Genomic DNA, 18,141 nt, shown 5'->3' with positions numbered 1-18,141 from the left:
TTTGGGGCTCCAAAATCACTGCGGATGGTGACTGCAGCCATGAAATTAAAAGACGCTTAGTCTTTCGAAGGAAAGTTATGACCAACCTAGACAGCATATTAAAGAGCAGAGACATTACTTTGCCAACAAAGGTATGTCTAGTCAAGGCTATGGTTTTTCCAGTGGTCATATATGGAAGTGAGAGTTGGACTGTGAAGAAAGCTGAGTGCCGAAAAATTGATGCTTTTGAACTGGGGTGTTAGAAAAGACTCTTGAGAGTCCGTTGGACTGCAAGGAGATCCAACCAGTCCATCCTAAAGGAGATCAGTCCTAGGTATTCTTTGGAGGGACTGATGCTGAAGCTGAAACTCCAATACTTTGGCCACTTGCACAGAGTTGATTCATTGTAAAAGACCCTGATGCTGGGAGGGACTAGAGGCAGGAGGAGAAGGGGACGACAGAGGATGAGATGGCTGGATGTCATCACCGACTCAATAGACATGAGTTTGGGTAAACTCCGGGAGCTGGTGATGGACAGGGAGGCCTGGCGAGCTGCGATTCATGGGGTCGCAATGAGTCAGACATGACTGAGCAACTCAATTGAACTGAACTGAACTGATACACGACTCTGGACACTGCAGATTCAGAGGTCTGGGTATTCAGAGTGGGAGTGCTTCCCCCCGGGAGAAGTTCCGGCTGGCCTGGTCACTATGGTTACTCCTACCAAGAGGCCAGCAGACAAGAGTCATCAGTGTAGTGGGGAAAACTGACCCAGACCATGTGAGGAGGTAGGTCAGGTCGGCTGAGCACAAGGAGGCTGAGAAGACTCAGTTTGGAGTTCACGGGGGTATCTCTGGTCTTCTCTGCCTACTCTTGATGCTGAATGGACAGTTAGGGGCTGTGGCTCTGGAAGGTATGCTGACCAAAGGTCAGGCCCTCAGGAAAGAGGCTCTGGGTACCACCAGGTCAGCATCATACCAGCACAGGTGCGTGCTGGAGGTGAAAGGAGATGGATGGTAGGTAGGGACATGAGTATCTTCCACATCCCACATGATCTACGACAAGAACAGCTAATGCACAGGCCTGGTGAAAGGGACAAGAGTGGACACCTGTGGGATGTGGGTGATGTCTCCACGTGGGCGCAGGCATGCGGGGCAGGGGCTGGCCTGCCCCTCTCCCTGAAGGGCTCCTAGGGCTGCTCCACGTCCCCTTCCCACAGGGCCTAGTTAGGGAGTCCCCACAGCCGGCTGCTCTGGGATCCACACATGAGCGCACCAGGGACCAAGGCAAGCTGTGTCTTGCCACTTCTGACAACCTCCAAGTCACACGGGCCATCTTTTCTACATTCTATGTTTCCTAGACGGTCATAAGTTCACCAGCTACAAAGGGAGAAGACGCAGGTCCTGTACTCAATAGGAGGAAGTCAGGATCAAGCCAGGTCAGGTGGGTACCAGGGAGGGGATGAGACAGAAAGGAGAAAGATCTGCTTGGAGACCATGTTCTCCAGATGTATTTGCTGGGGGAGGGGCCACGGTGGCCAGAAGGGAAGGTAAGTCTCAGGTGTGGCAGCGACAGAAAGAGCCGCTCAGGCATTTGGAGGTCAGACAGCAGAACCCACTCCCAGACCCCTGCTCCAAGTCAGGGTTACAGAGAGCCCCAGGCAACACTCTGGCCCCTGCAGGCTGCACCACCGTGCCAGCCATCCTCCAGGAAGGAGACCCCGCTGTTGTCATCTCCCGTGAATCCCCTCTCGGGTCCCCAGCAATCTATGTGTCCATTTTACAGATGGACTTCTGAGATGCAGACAGCCTAGGCATCTTGCCAAGGTCACTATCCCTGATCCAGACCTAATTCTGAACATTTCAGGCCTTCTTGCTCCTACACTAGCTGCACAACCTCAGGTTGTCAGGTCCTGTTTGTGAAAGTCGAGTTTCCACTTTAAAAGAGTGATTATAATTCATAATGCAAGGCTCAGACTGAGGGTTTCATGAGAAGTAGAGTGTATCAGGGCAGGCTTCCTAGTGGTGACAGGCCCCAAACTGAGAGTTAGGATTTGCAGGACAGTGTGAAGGAGCCAGTCCAGTGGGTTGGGGGCAGGGATGGGTAAGATGCCCAGTGGGAAATACCAGAGAGACCTAGGGAAGGGGCATAAGGACCAGGGTGAGGGGATCCAGAGGGAATCTGGCAGGCTTCCCTGGGGAGGTGGTGTTTGGGGTTTGGCTAAAGGCAGATGGTCAGGAAACCCCAGATGGAGCAGAGTGCTGCAGGGCAGTGAGCAAGGGCCCCCGCCTGCATCGCTCAGGTGACAGCCTCTGTGTAGGCGTCACTCCTGGTCTCCTTCCCGCTCCGTCCACCAAAGGGCGGTGGCCCCATCGGCTGGCAGGAGGCGGGCCCCGCAGGCAGGCAGACGTCCTCCAGCCCCTGTGCTGGCCGAGGAGATGGAGCCGCGGGGCTGGCTGCCTCTGCTCCTGTGGTTGGGCCTGATGTGGCCCCTGGGGGCTCCTTCTGAGCCCCGACTGAGGGTATTCGTGGTTCCGCACAGCCACATGGACGTGGGCTGGCTACACACCGTACAGGTAGGTGCCCCGAGTGACCCCTGCACACCTCTTGAAGCTGCGGCTCTTTTTCCATCTGGATTCCAGAGTGGGATTGTGTCCTGGGTCTCTGCCATCAGGGAACTCGGCCTTGGGCCCACTTGTACTTGGCTACTTGACTGGATGTCGGCTTCTCTGGTGGCTAAGATAGTAAAGAATCTGCCTACAAGACAGGAAACCCAGATTCGATCCCTGGGTCAGGAGGATCTCCTGGAAAAGGAGATGGTAACCCACTCCTGTATTCTTACCTGGAGAATTCCATGGACAGAGGAGCCTGGTGGGCTACAGTCCATGGGGTCACAAAGATTAGGACACAAATGAGCAATTAATATAGACTGGCTGTGGGAAGGGGTGAGAACGTGTTCCCATCCGCATGTGTGGAAGGTGTTCAAAATGCCATTGAGTGAATTAATGAACTTGACAGAGGAAAAGAGGGAAAGATTAATTTCCATAAGTTTCTGGTGCAGGTAACTGAATGATTACCCAGGCCTGCACAAGATCTTTTCTGGAAGGAGGAAGGAAATTAATAATACGACCACTCTGCGACTGTATATACAATAGTTTCCATGAGATGTTAATAAGTGAGTTGCTCATTTTAAAGGGAGTTAGGCAGCAAGAGGCCCTGAGGCTGAGTGTTGAGTCTGGTCCTGGCTCACTGGGCAGCCTCTGTGGGTGGTCACCCTCCTGCGTGTGGAACTGCTGACATGTGGGAATCAGGCTCGTCACCCCCAGTTGACAGAAGGGACACTGAGGCCCAGGGTGGGGTGCTGCCCAAGTCAGCAGACATCACCACCTTGCCTGCTAACCGCCTGCCCAGGGCTCCTTGCATTCCTTTATCAGCATCCAGGCACCACGGTGAGCCAGCCTGACCCAGATGGGAGCAGGCTCAGCTCCATCCTGAGGGCTCCCAGCCTTGGGGGAGGAGATAGATCTAGAGAGACGACTCGCAGGGTCAGCTCCTCTCAGCCTCGGCCCTTGACACAAACTTCCCCATCATTTCATCCCAAGAAGGCCCATCTGAGTCCCTGGGCCTCAGTCCCGGGGCCCTGTTGTCAATTGTCTGTCCTCCAAGGCAGGAGCGGTCAGCTCACCCCACTGGGCTGGCACATCCCTCTGTCACATAGAGTGTCTGTCCCCTCTTGACTCTCCTCAGGGGCAGGCTCCCATCTAAGGGGGTCTGCCCGGGTCCTTCTCTCAGTGCAGGGCTCACCGCCCATCCAAAACAGAGTGGTTACCAGGTTCCTTGTTGGAAGAGCAGAGATAGGAGCAGAGGGCAAGTGCCTTGGGCAGGCTGGGCGGGAGTGCCAGTGGACCCCGGACACCGTGTCTCCCTGCACATTCCTCCTCGGTCCCTGGTCCATGCCCTCTGGTTTTCCCCATGGGGCTGGAGTGATGGTCTCTCCCCCTCCTCACCCCAGGAGAGCATGCAGGCTTATGTTACCAACGTCTACAACACCGTGGTGGAGGAGCTGACCCTTGAGAAGAAGCGCAGGTTCATCGCTGTGGAGCAGGAGTATTTCCGGCTCTGGTGGGATGGCGTCGCCTCGGAGGAGCAGAAAGGCCAGGTAACGCTGCCCTCAGGGGGTCCTCACCAGGCAAATGAGAGTGGATGCCCTGGGGGTCCTGGGGACGACCCTTCAGGAAGCTCCTGGGTTGTGCTCTGTGTGGCCAGGGCGGGGCTGCCTAGACCAGGAGGCCCCAACCCGGCTGAGCTGTGCCCAGGGTCCGTTTAGTACAGGTTTGTGGTCAGCCCCACGCCCAGGGGACAGGGTTGTGTTTGATCCTGCCTTTCTGGTTCCTCCTGAAAAGTTGCAGCTCTGGCAGCCCAGCCAGGCATTCAACTGGTGAGAATGGGGTCACCTTTCACACTGGGCAATCCAGGGTGACCCTGTGTCCACACCCTCTGACTTCATTTATGAATCTGCTTGGACCCCACGGGCACCAGAGCCCAGGACCAGCCAGGAGTGCAGGAGACCCTGTGGATTAACCACCGGGGCTTATTAACTCCATGTCCAGGGAGTCAGAGGCCCTGGTCCATGGAGGCGCAGTCTGGGGTGACCTGTGTCAACACCCTCTGACATCACTTATGAATCTTTGTGGCTCCCACGGACACTGGAGCCGGTGATCACCCAGGGGTGCAAGGGTCCGTGTGGATTAGCCTCCGGGTCCTGATTAACTCTGTATCACAGGTTCAGAGGCCATGGTCCTTGCAGGGGCAGTCTGGGGCCATGATTAACGTTAAATTCCTGATTTACTTAATTATAAAACAGCTATAGTGATCTTCTTGCTCAACACTTCCTGAACTATGGAATTAAAGGCATGCAGCTGCTAACATTTACTTTGAATTAGTTTAAGTAAACAATATCTTCTATTAAAATAAATAAATAGTGTTAATGAAATGGATAAACAATACTAATAGTGGGATAATCTGAGGAAGCTGAAACTCCAGCTCTTTGGCCACCTGACGTGAAGAGCCAACTCATTGGAAAGGACCTTCATGCAGGGTAAGATTGAGGGCAGGAGGAGAACGGGATGACAGTAGATAAGGTGCTTAGATGGCATCGCCAACTCGGTGGACATCCAGTTGAGCAAACTCTGGGAGATAGTGAATGACAGGGAAGCCTGGAGTGCTTCAGGCCAAGGGGTTGCGAAGGGTCAGAGATAACTGATCAACTGAAAAACAACAATCTGTGGAATGATTCATGGGAAGTGAGCTTTTTTTTTACAATCCTTGCAAGGCTTTCATAAGTCTGAAATTATTCCAAAACAAAAGTTCTGAACATACACACCTGTATATACGCCTGATGGAGCAGCAGCCAGGGCCAGGTGCTTTCTCAGAGCTGGACACAGTGCTGACCAGGACAGACAGCGTCCTCCTATTTGCAGAATAAATGAGGCTGAGGAGTTTGAAGGAAGGACCATGAGATGCAGTAGACATGAGACCAACAAACATAAACGGTTCAGCCTGGGAGGTGTAACCTGGCCTTTTCTCTCTGCCCACCATGCCAAGGTCCGCCAGCTTGTGGCCGAAGGTCGCCTGGAGTTTGTCCTCGGAGGCCAGGTCATGCACGACGAGGCCGTGACCCACTTTGATGACCAGATCCTCCAGCTCACAGGTTTGATTACCCTTCCCCAGACCAGGGTCCCTGTGGCCTCCATGGGGCTGGGACTGGGTATCTGAGCCCTCGTCCTGGACTCCATCTTCCACCCTCAGCAGGAGACTGTGACCATCAAAACTGTGATTGCTGGTGCTGCGTCCATGTGTGTGCCTGAGTATAGGGGATAAAGGTGTGGATTCTAGACAGCCAGCCTGGCTGTGTCCTGACTCTGCTAACTCCCAACCCTGTGAAACTGGGCAAGTGATGCAACCTCATTAAGCCTAGGTTGCCTCCTGTATAAAAACATTTGATAATGATGCATGATCTATCTCAAAGGGGTGTTATAAAGTTTAAATTGAAATAATTCAAATACATCACTTTGAGTACAGCACGTGGGTCCCTAGTCAATGATCAATAAGGGTCAGATGCCATCTCTGCCATCACCTCACATACCAACTGTTCAAGCAATACCAACACCTCCAACACCACCGCCATCACCACCATGACAATTGCCTCCATCACTACCTGCTCCTGTATCACCTCCAACACCACCACCTCCAAGTCTGTTATGATCGCCCCCAACACCACCCTCACCACCACTAACATCTTAGCACATCACTGCATAATTTATAACACCAACACCTCCAACATTAGCGCCATCAGCATCACCACCATTACCAATGTCACCTTCACTGTCTGCACCTGTACCACCTCCAACACCACTGCCTCCAAGTCCATAATGAGTCCTCCAGCACCACCATCATCACCACTAACACCTCAGCACATCATTGCGTCACTCCTAACACCAACGCCTCCAACACCAACACCAAAATTACCACCATTATCACAACCTACCCACTATGCACCTTTTCCAAAACCACCACATTCCCCACCACTATTAGCACTCCCACCACCAGAAAAATTAAATGTACATTACTTTTTTTAAACACCATTCTTGTACAGAAGGGGGACAAAAAGAAACAAATGTTGAAAAATACGGGAAACCTATTGAAAATGTGTTCATTTCTCTTTTCCCCATTTCTCATTTCACCGCCAACATCAATACCACTTCCAACACCAGTGCATACAACCACTCTCTCAACCGTTACACCCACACCCTCACAACACCAACACCTCTGCTACCATCCAAATCTCATCACCTCACTACCACGAAAACCAACAGCACCTCGTCTACCGCTAACATTACACCTTCTGCCACCAACAACTCTATCTCCACCACCTGAGCCCCACCAGAATCCCCAGAACGATCACCTTCATGGTCACCTCTAACACTCCAACCGCTCCTGGCACCATCAGTACCAGCACCACCACCAAAACCTCCAGGGTAACTCTACCACCTACTGCAGCACCATCATCATCAGTGCCAACACCGTAACAGGAAACTGATAAACGTTGCCAGCGCCTCTACCATCCTCATACCATCATCATCACCGCCAACTCCATTCACACCATCGTTATCCCTGTCAACACCACAACCACTGTCATCACAGCCATCGTCACCATCACGGCCGTCATCAGTACCACCACCACCATCTCTTCCATGTGCATTACTGACACAGGCACGTCACACCACCATCACCTTCACCACCTCCATCACCACACATACTGTCACGAAGGGCGCATTCTCCTCCACTGAACAAGTGTTTTTCACAGGCATCACTTCACTCACCCCGGAGCGCAGGGTGTCCAGAGGGTGTCAGGCTCTCAGTCTCTTTCACAGATGGGATGCTAAGACAAAGCTACAAGAAGCACAAAGGGTCAGTGGGAGAGCCAGGCTGACTGCAGTGTGGGCTGGGCATTAGCCCATTGTCACTCCACTATAGTCAGACCCCGTGCAGGACATCACAATGGGCTTTCTCTTTGGATTTTCTTACCCTATCTCTCCTTTCAACTCTTTAATCTGTGCTTCCTTCCTCCTGAGTTTCTACTGCATTACTTCTAGATGTAAGTGATAAGCTCATGGGAATCTTTGTGTTTTACCATATAAACTACCACGTCTGCAAAATGCAGCCTCAGACCTCACTTCCTGCCTTCTTCCTGTTCCTTCTGCTTCCTGCTTCCCAGATCTGCCCCTAAGACATGGCCTCCTGCGCTTTCAGAACAGGGTTTCTTGTTGTTTCCAGCAGACTCACCTAGGGAGTCTTATGTCCTGGAACCTTCCACTGGGGCCACAGTGCTTGAGCACCTCCCCTCTTCTGGCAATGACCGGTGCCTGATTCTCATCTGGGTCCCCAAGGCTCAGTCCAGGATTTGACCAGACCAGGGCTGGTGGACATAGAGGGAGGGAAAGGGCACTGATCTGTCTTCCTCTGGGTACCTACAGAATGATCGTTCCTCACCTCTGGTCTCAGACCACCATGCTCACCTCCCTGAACACTGCACACTGACCTTGCAAGCCAGACCAGAGGAGCCAGAGTCCAAGCATAGACAGGTTCCCATCACTGGGGCAGGAAGGGCTGTGGACCTCTCAATCCTCCCCAGGACATTCTCTGAGGCTCCATTTCCAAGGCCAGACAGGCTCCTGGGACCCTCAGAGGATGGGCCCTGACTTCATCTCATGATGACCTCCTGTTCTAAGAACAAGGCATACACTTACTTCCTCCAGTCCTGGTCACAGTCCTGTGGATGGGGAGACTTACAAAACCCCATTCTTGCAGGCTGAATATCAGGCAAAAATGCTGCTTAAACTTACGTGAATCACACTGCTAGCAGGTGATGGTCGCATTCTGTTTTCAAAAAGTTACTTACTTTTTCTTATTATATATATTATTGAAGTACGGTTGACTTACAGGGTTTTAGGTGCAGATTGATGTGATTCAGGTATACATACACACACATATTATTTTTGAAATTTTTTTCTTTTATAGGTTATTATGAGTTATTGACTATAGTTCCCTGTGCTGTACAGTATACCTTTGTTGTTTGTTGCATATCTATTTTTTAATTAAAAATCCAGCATTCTATTCATACTTAGCCAAACAAGTGAAATCAAAATGTCATACATTTTTTAGTTAGGCATAAATTCACAAATATTCAAAAATATATAAGTATATGTTATGCATATTATATATGTGTGTGTGTGTGTGTATATATATATAAAAGCATTTCTACTACACTTGAAGAAGGGGTGAAAAGGTGTGTGTGTGTGTGTGTGTATATATATATATAAGCATTTCTACTACACTTGAAGAAGGGGTGAAAAAGAACAAAAAAAGAGATGAAGAAATTGGAAAAGAAAAACTAAAGGAAATGGGAGCACTGAATATTAAATAGAAAAAGTGAAACAAACTAGATAAAAGTAAAAGATCATCATATAGTCCAGTTGTTTTTAACTACGGTGGTTCATTAGAATCATATCTGAGCTCTGGAGGAAAAAAATCAATACCTGGGCATCTGTATTTAAAAAACAATTCCAAGAAAATTCTGATATGTATCTGCATTTTAAAAATGATTACAGGTTTTTCTATTAAATGGTAGTTTTGATGTTAAAGAGTTCTATTATTTTTCTGTTGACCAATCATGAGACAATGGTATTGAGTAATAGTTACATAATCACAAAAGTAAAAGATTCTTATCAGTTTTCACAATCAATAGCCAGACAAAAAATAAAAGATAATTACAATTACAAACGATTATGGGAACATGATTACCTAGCAATTTAAAATAGGTACAAATTATCTGTGCAGGTTAAGCAGAGTGACCTGGTAAGTGGAGGTTGGTGCTTTTAATGCATTTACATTTGAGGTGATTATCAATATGTTTGATCCAATTACCATTTTCTTAATTGTTTTGGGTTTATTTTCTGTAGATCGTTCTTTTTCCCTGTGCTTCCTGCCTAGAGAAGTTCCTTTGGCATTTGCTGTAAAGCTGGTTTGGTGGAGCTCTCCAACAAACGCTAAAGGATCTTCTCTGGACAGGAAACACAGAAAGGATGTTTAACTCAAATGCAAAATAACAAAGCAAATGGCAACGGGATCATCAGTTCAGTTCAGTCGCTCAGTCGTGTCCAACCCTTTGCGACCCCATGAATCACATCATGCCAGAACTCCCTGTTCATCACCAACTCCCAGAGTTTACTCAAGCTCTTGCCCATCGAGTCAGTGATGCCATCCAGCCGTCTCATCCTCTGTCGTCCCCTTCTCCTCCTGCCCCCAAGCCCTCCCAGCATCAGGGCCTTTTCCAATGAGTCAACTCTTTGCATGAGGTGGCCAAAGTATTGTAGTTTCAGCTTCAGCATCAGTCCTTCCAATGAACACCCAGGACTAATCCCCTTTAGGATGGACTGGTTGGATCTCCTTGCAGTCCAAGGGACTCTCAAGAGTCTTCTCCAACACCCCAGTTCAAAAGCATCAATTTTTTGGCTCTCAGCTTTCTTCACAGTCCAACGCTCACATCCATACATGACCCCTGGAAAAGCCATAGCCTTGACCAGATGGAACTTTGTTGACAAAGTAATGTCTCTGCCTTTTAATATGCTATCTAGGTTGGTCATAAAGTCTTTTCATTTCATCTTTTAATTTCATGGCTGCAGTCACCATCTGCAGTGATTTTGGAGCCCAAAAAATTAAAGTCTGACACTGTTTCCACTGTCTCCCCATCTATTTCCCATGAGGTGATGGGACCAGATGCCATGATCTTAGTTTTCTGAACTTATCAATAATTACCTTAAATGTAAATGGGCTGAATGCCCCAACCAAAAGACAAAGACTGCCTGAATGGATACAAAAACAAGACCCCTATATATGCCATCTACAAGACACCCACCTCAAAACAAAGGACACATACAGACTGAAAGTGAAGGGCTGGAAAAAGATATTACATGCAAATAGATACCAAAAGAAAGCAGAAGTAGCAATACTCATATCAGATAAAATATACTTTAAAATAAAGGCTGTGAAAAGATACAAAGAAGGACACTCCATAATGAGCAAAGGATCAATCCAAGAAGATATAACAATTATAAATATATATGCACCCAACATAGGAGCACTGCAATATGTAAGGCAAATGCTAACAAGTATGAAAGGGGAAATTAACAATAACACAATAATAGTGGGAGATTTTAATACCCCACTCACGCCTATGCACAGATCAACTAAACAGAAAATTAACAAGGAAACACAAACTTTAAATGATACAATGGACCAGTGAGACCTAATTGATATCTTTAGGACATTTCACTCCAAAACAATGAATTTTACCTTTTTCTCAAGGGCACACCGAAACTTCTCCAGGATAGATCACATCCTGGGCCATAAATCTAGCCTTGGTAAATTCAAAAAAGTTAAAATCATTCCAAGCATCTTTTCTGACCACAATGCAGTAAGATTAGATGTCAATTACAGGAGAAAAACTATTAAAAATTCCAACATATGGAGGTTGAACAACACGCTGCTGAATAAACAAAAAATCACAGACGAAATTTAAAAGAAAAAAGAAAATATCCATAGAAATGAATGAAAATGAAAACACAACAACCCAAAACCTATGGGACACTGTAAAAGCAGTGCTAAGGGGAAGGTTCACAGCAGTACAGGCTTACCTCAAAAAACAAGAAAAAAGTCAAATAAATAAACTAACTGTACACCTAAAGCAACTAGAAAAGGAAGTAATGAAGAACCCCAGGGTTAGTAGAAGGAAAGAAATCTTAAAAATTAGGGCAGAAATAAATGCAAAAGAAAGAAAAGAGACCATAGCAAAAATCAACAAAGCTAAAAGCTGATTTTTTAAGAAGATAAATAAAATTGACAAACCATTAACCAGACTCATCATGAAACAAAGGGAGAAGATTCAAATCAACAAAATTAGAAATGAAAATGGAGAAATGACAACAGACAACACAGAAATACAAAGGATCATAAGAGACTACTATCAGCAACTATATGCCAATAAAATGGACAGCTTCGAAGAAATGGACAAATTCTTATAAAAGTAAAACTTTCCAAGGCTGAACCAGGAAGAAGTAGAAAATCTTAACAGACCACTCAGAAGCACAGAAATTGAAACTGTAAACAGAAATCTTCCAGCAAACAAAAGCCCAGGACCAGATGGCTTCATAGCTGAATTTTACCAAAAATTTACAGAAGAGCTAACACCTATCATACTCAAACTCTTCCAGAAAATTGCAGAGGAAGGTAAACTGCCAAACTCATTCTATGAGGCCACCATCACCCTAATACCAAAACCAGACAAAGATGCCACAAAAAAAAAAAAAAAAAGAAAGAAAGAAAGAAAGAAAACCACAGGCCAATATCACTGATGAATATAGATGTAAAAAGTTCTTAACAAAATTCTAGCAAACAGAATCCAACAACATATTAAAAAGATCATACATCATGAACCAAGTGGGCTTTATCCCAGGGATGCAAGGATTCTTCAATATTAGCAAATCAATCAGCATAATACACCACATTAACAAATTGAAAGATAAAAATCATATGATTATGTCAATAGATGCAGAGAAAGCCTTTGACAAAATTCAACACCCATTTATGATTAAAACCCTCCAGTAAGCATGAATAGAAGGAACATAACTCAACATAATAAAAGCTAGATGTGACAAATCCACAGCAAACACTTACCTCAGGGTGAAAAATTGAAAGCATTTCCCTTAAAGTTAGGAACAAGAAAAGGGTACCCACTCTCACCACTACTATTCAACATAGTTTTAGAAGTTTGGCCAGAGCAATCAGAGCAGAAAAAGAAATAAAAGGAATTCAGATTGGAAAAGAAGTAAAACTCAAACTTCAAACTCTGTTTGAAGATGACAAGATTCTTTACACAGAAAACCTGAAAGACTCCACCAGAAAATTACTAGAGCTAATCAGTGAATATAGTAAAGTTACAGGATATAAAATTAACACACAGAAATCCCTTGCATTCATATTCACTAACAATGAGAAAACAGAAAGAGAAATTAAGGAAACAATTCCATTCACCATTGCAACGAAAAAAATAAAATACTTAGGAAAATATCTACCTAAAGAAACACAAGGCCTATATATAGAAAACTATAAAACACTGATGAAGGAAATCAAAGATGACAGAAATAGATGGAGAAATATGCCAAGTTCTTGGATTGGAATAATCAATCTAGTGAAAATGAGTATGCTACCCAAAGCAATCTATAGATTCAATGCAATCCCTATCAAGCCACCAACGGTATATTTCATAGAACTAGAACAAATAATTTCACAATTGTATGGAAATACAAAAAATCTTGAATAGCCAAAGCAATCTTGAGAAGGAAGACTGAAACTGGAGGAATCAACCTGCCTGACTTCAGGCTATACTACAAAGCTACAGTCATCAAGACAGTATGGTACTGGCACAAAGACAGAAATATAGATCAATGGAACAAAACAGAAAGCCCAGAGACAAGTCCACGCACCTATGGACACCTTATCCTTGACAAAGGAGGCAAAAATATACAATGGAGAAAAGACAATCTCTTTAACAAGTGGTGCTGGGAAAACTGGTCAACCACTTGTAAAAGAATGAAACTAGAACACTTTCTAACACCATACACAAAAACAAACTCAAAATGGATTCAAGATCTAAATGTAAGACCAGAAACCATAAAACTCCTAGAGGAAAACATAGGCAAAACATTCTCCGATATAAATCACAGCAGGATCCTCTATGACCCATCTCCCAGAGTAGTGGAAGTAAAAGTAAAGATAAACAAGTGGGACCTAGTTAAGCTTAAAAGCTTTTGCACAACAAAGGAAACTATAAGCAAAGTGAAAAGACAATCTTCTGAATGGGAGAAAATAATACCAAATGAAGCAAAGGACAATGAAATAATCTTAAAAATAGACAAGCTACTCCTGCAGCTCAATTCTAGAAAAATAAATGACCCAATCAAAAAATGGGCCAAAGAACTAAACAGACATTTCTCCAAAGAAGACATACAATGGCTAACAAACGCATGAAAAAGTGCTCAACATCATTCATTATCAGAGAAATGCAAATCAAAACCACAATGAGGTACCATCTCACACCGGTCAGAATGGTTGCTATCCAAAAGTCTACAAACAATAAATGCTGGAGAGGGTGTGGAGAAAAGGGAACCCTCTTACACTGTTGGTGGGAATGCAAAGTAGTACAGCCGCTATGGAGAACAGTGTGGAGATTCCTTTAAAAACTGGAAATAGAACTGCCATATGACCTGGCAATCCCACTGCTGGGCATACACACTGAGGAAACCAGAATTGAAAGAGACACGTGGACCCCAATGTTCATCGCAGCACTGTTTATGATAGCTAGGACATGGAAGCAACCTAGATGTCCATCAGCAGACAAATGGATAAGAAAGCTGTGGTACATATACACAATGGAATATTACTCAGCCATTAAAAAGAATACGTTTGAATCAGTTCTAATGAGGTGGATGAAACTGGAGCCTACTATACAGAGTGAAGTAAGCCAGAAAGAAAAACACCAATACAGTATACTAAAGCATATATATGGAATTTAGAAAGATGGTAACAACAACCCTATATGCAAGACAGCAAAAGAGACGCAGATGTATATAGCAGTCTTTTGGTCTCTGTTGGAGAAGACAAGGGTGGGATGATTTGAGAGAATGGCATTGAAACGTGTATATTATCATATGTGAAACAGATCGCCAGTCCAGGTTTGATGCATGAGACAGGGTGCTCAGGGCTGGTGCACTGGGATGACCTAGAGCGATGGGATTTGGGATGGGTGGGGAGAGGTGGAAGGGAAGCTCAGGATGGGGAACACATGTACACCCATGGCTGATTCATGTGAATGTATGGCAAAACCACTACAATATTGTAAAGTAATTAGCCTCCAATTTTAAAAAAAACGCAGATTTGGTGATAGTGAATTCTCTTCACTGTTGCTTGTCTGGGAAGCTTTCGATTTCTCCTTCAAATCTGAAGCAGACCCTTGATGATAGAGCATTTGTGGTTGTAGTTTCTTCCCATTCATCACTTTAAATGTATCATGCCATTCCCTTCTGGCTTGCAGAGTTTCTGTTGAGAAATTAGCTGATAGCCTGATGGGCGTTCCCTGGTATGTTATTTGTCATTTTTCCCTTGTTGCTTTTAATATTTTATTGTTGTCTTTAATTATTGTCAGTTTGATTTCTATGTATCTTGGTGTGCTCCTCTTTGGGTTTATCCTGCCTGGGACTCTCTCTTCTCTTCTTATGGGACCCCTATACTGTGAATTTTGGTGCATTTAATGATGTCCCAGAGGTGTCTTAGGCTGCCCTCATTTCTTTTTATTCATTTTTCTATATTCTGTTCTATGGCAGTGATTTCCACCATCCTGTCATCCAGGTCATTTGTCCATTCTTCTGCCTCTGTTATTCTGTGATTAATTCCTTCTAGTGTATTATTCATCATTGTTTGTTCTTTAGCTCTTCCAGGGCTTTGGAAAACATTTCTTGCTCTTCTCCTTTGTTTTCCCAAGATCCTGCATCATCTTCACTATCATTATTCTGAATTATTTTTCTGGAAGGATGACTATCTCCACTTCATTTAGTTGTCTTTCTGGGGTTTTACATTGTCCCTTATTCTGGGACATAACTTTCTGCCTTTTCATCCTGATTAACTTTCTGTAATGTGGTTTTTGTTCTAGCCACTGTGGAACTGTGGTTCTTCTTGCTTTTTCTGTCTGTCCTCTGATGGAAGGGTCCAAGAGGCTTGGGTAAGGTGCCTGAAGGGAGGGACTGACAGTGTGAAAATCTGGGTCGTGCTCCAGGGGGCAGATCCTTGCTCTGCTTTAATCCAATTATTTGCTGATGAGTAGGGTTCCACTCCCTCCCTGGTAGTTGTTTGGCTTGAGGTGACCAAGCACTGGGCTCTACAGGATCTATCGTAGGGTTAACGGCGACCTCCAAGAGGACTTACGGCAAGGGAGACCTTCCAGGACTGCGTCTGTCAGTGCCTCTGTCTCTGAGGTGAGCCCTGACTGACCCAGGCCTCCTCAGGAGACCCTTCAACATTAGAAGGTAGTTTTGGTTCAGCGTCCTGTGGGGTAACTGCTCCTTTCCTGGAGGTCTTGGTGTGTGCAAGATTTTGTTTGCGTCCTCCAACACTGGAGCCTCTGTTCCCCCCAATTTCTGTGCAAGTCTTATAATTAAATGCCACTGGCCTTAAGGTCAGATTTCCTGGGGATTCCCAGGCCGTTTGTTGGTTCCCCCAGGCTGAGAAGCATGACATGTGGTTGAGAACCTTCACAGAAGTGGGAGGGCTTCTTTGGTATTACTGTTCCCCAGTTTGTGGAGAACATATCCCATGGCAATGGTATTTCATTTTACTGTGATTGTGCCCATCCTGCAGGCTCAATATATAGCATTGGACAGGTGGTAGTTACAAAAACCATCCTCAAGAAAAAGAGATGCAACACAGAAAATGGTTGCCTGAGGAGGTCTTACAAATAGATTAGGAAAGAAGAGAAGTGAAAGGCAAAGGAGAAATGGAAAAATATGCCCATCTGAATGCAGAGTTCATGGAAATATATGTCCTTCTGAATACAGAGTTCCAAAGTATAGCAACGATAGCTATAACAAAGGTTTCTTAAGCAAAGAAATAGAGGAAAGCAACAGAATTGGAAAGACTAGAGGTCTCTTCAAGAAAATTGGAGATACAAAGGGAGCATTTCATGCAAAAAGACGGGCACAATAAAAGAAAGAAATGATAAGAAACTAACAGAAGTAGAGGAGATTAAGAAGATGTGGCAAGAATACACAGAAGAACTGGAGAAAAAAGTCTTGATGACCTGGATAACCACGACGGTGTTGTCACTCACCTAGAGCCAGACATCCTGCATTGTGAAGTCAAATGGGCCTTAGGAAGCATAGTATAAACAAAGCTAGTAGAGGTGATGGAATTCTGGCTGATCTATTTAAAATCCTAGAAGATGATGCTGTTAAAGTGCTGACTCAATAGACCAGCACATTTGGAAAACAGCAATGGCCACAAGACTGGAAAGGGTCAGCTTTCATTCCAATCCCAAAGAAGGGTAATGCCAAAGAAAGTTGAAACTACCATAGAGTTGCCCTAATTTCACATACTAGCAAGGTAACGCTCAGAATCCTTCAAGCTACACTTCAATAGTACATGAACTGAGAACTTCCAGATGTTCAACCTGAATTTAGAAAAGACAGAGGAATCAGAGACAAAAATTGCCAACATCCGTTGGATCACAGAAACAGCAAGAGAATTCCAGAAGAACATCTGCACCTGCCTTGTGGATTACGCTAAATCTTTTTACTGTGTGGATCATAGGAAACAGAAAACTCTTCAAGAGATGGGAATACCAGATGACCTGACCTGCTTCCTGAGAAACCTGTATGTAGGTCAAGAAGCAACCGTAAGAACCAGACATGGAACAACAAACTGGTTCCAAATTGAGAAAGGAGTACACCAAGGCTATATATTGACAGCCTGCTTATTGCATTCATATGTAGAAAGCATCATGCAAAATACCAGGCTGGATGAAACACAAGCTGGAATCAAGATTGCAGGGAGAAATATCAGTAACCTTGATACACAGATGACACCACCTTTATGGCAGAAAGTGAAGAGGAACTAAAGAGCCTCTTGATGAAAATGAAAGAGGAGAGTGAAAAAGCTGGCCTAAAACTCAACATTCCAAGAATTAAGATCATGGCATTTAGTCCCAACACTTCATGGCAAATAGATGGGGAAACAATGGAAAAGAGTGACAGATTATTTTCTTCGGCTCCAAAATCACTGCCGAAGGTGACTGCAACCATGAAATTAAAAGACACTTGCTTCTTGGAATAAAAGCTATGACAAACCTAGACAGAGTATTAAAAATCAGAGACATCACATTGCTGACAAAAGTCCATATAGCCAAACCTATGGTTTTTCCAGTAGTCATGTACGGCTGAGGGAATTAGAGAAGTCTGAAGGCTGAAGAATTTGTGCTTCCTAACTGTGGTGTTGGAGAAGACTCTTGCGAGTCCCTTGGACGGCAAGGAGATGAAACCAGTCAATCCTAAAGGAAATCAACCTTGAATGTTCTTTGGGAGGACTGATGCTGAAGCTGAAACCCCAATACTTTGGCCACCTGAACCAAAGAGCTAACTCATTGGAAAAGAGCCTGATGCTGGGAAAGATTGAGGGCAGGAGGAGAAGAGAGCAACAGAGGATGTGATGTTGGACAGCATCACCAGCTCAATGGACATGAGTTTGAGCAAACTCTGGGAGAAAGTGAAAGATAGAGAAGCCTGATATGAGCAGTCCAAGGGAATGCAAAGAGATGGACCCGACTCAGCCTCTGACAGACAGTGACAACTCATCCTGTCAGTCACCTAGGCCTCGGCACTCTGGCCCCACCCTCCATTCCCTAGGCAGGTCGATCTTGACCTGGTCATTGTATTCATTAGGAAGCTGGTTCTGATGCAATGACGGTGACTGAGTGACCGTGACTCAAGCAAGAAGGAA

At 45.2% G+C, this 18,141-nt stretch overlaps 1 pseudogene; it reads left to right on the top strand.

Annotated features, from left to right (window-relative positions):
* Positions 1–2,417: 2,417 nt before the first annotated feature.
* The window catches only part of LOC122696143, a 39,436-nt pseudogene continuing 23,712 nt past the window's right edge, over positions 2,418–18,141 (top strand).

The sequence above is a fragment of the Cervus elaphus genome, chromosome 6, assembly GCF_910594005.1.
Source record: "Cervus elaphus chromosome 6, mCerEla1.1, whole genome shotgun sequence".
Taxonomy (NCBI): Eukaryota; Metazoa; Chordata; class Mammalia; order Artiodactyla; family Cervidae; genus Cervus; species Cervus elaphus.
The sequence above is the reverse complement of the archived record's forward strand: the minus strand, read 5'-3'. Positions and strand labels throughout refer to the sequence as shown.